Source organism: Kogia breviceps (genome assembly GCF_026419965.1).
Source record: "Kogia breviceps isolate mKogBre1 chromosome 20 unlocalized genomic scaffold, mKogBre1 haplotype 1 SUPER_20_unloc_10, whole genome shotgun sequence".
Lineage (NCBI taxonomy): Eukaryota > Metazoa > Chordata > Mammalia > Artiodactyla > Physeteridae > Kogia > Kogia breviceps.
Genome location: NW_026711561.1, coordinates 30,001 through 32,500, shown reverse-complemented (window position 1 = coordinate 32,500; position 2,500 = coordinate 30,001). Strand labels below are relative to the sequence as shown.

The 2,500-nt window shown below is 79.0% G+C and overlaps 1 non-coding gene across 1 annotated transcript; it reads left to right on the top strand.

Moving 5' to 3' along the window:
• The first annotated feature begins 1,608 nt into the window (after nt 1-1,608).
• Nucleotides 1,609-1,761, top strand: LOC131749233 (5.8S ribosomal RNA). Its single transcript, XR_009333300.1, has one exon. It is a non-coding gene; the product is annotated as a 5.8S ribosomal RNA (ribosomal RNA).
• The last annotated feature ends 739 nt before the right edge of the window (nt 1,762-2,500 follow it).

The window sequence follows — 2,500 nt, the reverse complement described above, 5'->3', positions numbered from 1 at the left end:
GGGTCGGGTTGGCGGGGCGGCTCCTGACCTCCCCTCGCCACGCCCGCCCGTCTGCCCCCCCCCCTTGCCGCGCCTTCTCCCCACCGGGGGGCGACGCCGGCGTGGCCGCCCGACGCGCGACCCCCGCCCGCCACCACGCCCCCCCCGCCCGCGTATCCGCGACCGTCGTGGTGCTCTCCCGGCGCGTCTCTCTCCCGCCCGACTTCCCCCGCCACGTCGTCCCTCGAGGTTTGGGCCCGAGGGTCCCGGGGGTGGGGTGGGGTGCCGAGCCTCCCCCACCGCGCCGCCTCCGTCTCCGGCGCCGGTCGCGCCCCACTGTCCGCGACCGCCCCCGCACGGGCGGGGCCCCCGGTGCGTCTCGGGATGGGTGGCGTGGCCGTGGCGCGGCGCGGCGCGGCGGTGGCGGCTCCCCGTGGGGGGCCCCCCGCCCGCGCGCCCGCCCGCCCGCCCGCCGCCTTTCCGCCGCCGGCCCTGGACTGGTTGTTCCCCCGCGCCGGTCGTCCGTCCTCCGCTCCGGGCCCTCCGCCCCCTCGCCGGGCGCCTCTGCCTGTCCTCCGAGCCCGGGGCCTCTCCTCCGTCGTCCGTCCGTCTGTCCGTCCGTCCGGCTCTTGTCTCTCGCTCTCTCCCTTTCCCGCCCTCCCCCCCCGCGTGCCCGCCCTGCCCGCTCGCCCCCCCCCCCCGCGCCTCCCGTTGAAGCCTCCCTGAACGCCCGCGGTGGCGAGCAGGGGGCCCGGGAGGCGGGTGCAGGGGTCAGGGGGCCCCGGGGGCGGGGGGGTTCGGGGTTCGGGAGAGGAGCGGAGAGGAGAGGGCCGCGTCCGGGCGCGAGCGAGCGAGCGGGGAGGTCTCCGAGGCCCGGTTTCGGGGACACGGTGGGGACGTCGTCGGGCGGTGGGCGTGGTGGTGTCCCGTGTGGCGGTTGGGCCCGTCGCCCGGCCGGGGCGCCCCCGAGTCACGGGCCGGTAGCGCCGGGGCCCGCGTGCTGCGGGCGGCCGCGGGCGGAGAGCGTGTCGGTCGGCGTCGGGGGTGGCGGCGAGCGTGGGGCGCTCCGCCTGCCCCTCCCCGGCCTCGCCCGCCTCCCCCCTCTCCAGGTACCTAGCGCGTCCCGGCGCGGAGGTTTAAAGACCCATGGGGGGGTCGCCCGTCCGCCTTGGGGTCGGGGCGGTCGGGCCCGCGGGGAGTCGGGAGGCCCCTCCCTTCTCCCCCAGACCCCGCTTCCTCCGCCCCCGCCCCCGCGGGGCCGGGGCGCCGCGCGCCGCGCCACGCCGGCCCTCCCCGCCGCCGCGGCCGTCGGGAGGGGGCTACCCGGCGGCCGTGGTGCGGGGCCGGGTCCCGTGTGCCCGCGCGCGTGCGCGCCCCGCGTCCCTGACGGGGGGGGGTGTGTGTGTGCGCAGGTGGGAACCCCCCGGGCGCCTGTGGGGTGTCCGAGCCCGCCCCGTCTTGCGGGTCGGTGCCGGGCGCCCCGTCGTGAAACCTTCCGGCCCCGCTCCGGTCTGCTGTTTTCTGTCTCGTCTGACTTGGCCGGCCAGAGGCAACCCTCCCTCCGTGGGGGAAATGTGCCGTGCCACCGGCGGGGGACCCCGCCGAAACCCAGAGAAACCAAACTCGTACGACTCTTAGCGGTGGATCACTCGGCTCGTGCGTCGATGAAGAACGCAGCTAGCTGCGAGAATTAATGTGAATTGCAGGACACATTGATCATCGACACTTCGAACGCACTTGCGGCCCCGGGTTCCTCCCGGGGCTACGCCTGTCTGAGCGTCGCTTGACGATCAATCGCCCCCCCGGGGTGCGCGCGCGCGCGCCTTCCCGGGGTGGCGCGGCTGGGGGTTTCCTCGCAGGGCCCCGTGTCCGGGGCCCTCTGTCCCCCTAAGTGCAGACGCGGTGCCCCTCGTGCCGAGGCCACGGGGGCCCCGCTGCCCGCGAGAAGGGAAGAGAGCGAGAGAGAGCTCGCGACGAGGCCCTGGCCGTGGCCTCCGCGGTCGGTCCCCTTCGGGAAGCGCCCTCGCGCCGCAAGCGGTCCCTGGGCGTACCCCCGGGGCTGTGTGCCGGTGGGCGGGGACGGTCCCGCGCCCTCGCGGCCGGGGCCCGTGGTGCTGGTGGTGTTGGGGCCGCGTCCGCTCCGCCGTCGTTCGCCGCCCGCCCCCGGCGGCGTCCCGGCGACGGTCCGGCCCGGCCCGGCCGCCTCCTCCGCGGCGCCCTGACCCGCGCGCGTCCGGGGTCCGTGCCCGCCCCCCCGCCGCCCTCGCCTTCGCCGTGTCGGGGCGGGCGGCTCGGGCCGACCCGAGGCCGAGTCGTTGCGTGCGCGGCCGCGCCCCGGGGATGCGTGCCCCGGCGGCGACCCGCGGGACGCCGCGGCGTCGTCCGCCGCCGCGCGCTTTCCCCCGGGCTGCGGCCGCGCCGCGCCGCGCTTCGTGCCGGCCCCCGAGCCCCGCGTCGTGGGCGTCTGTCGGTGGTGGATGGGGGCGCACGGCGTCCGTCGCTGGCCGTGGCGGGGGGCGTC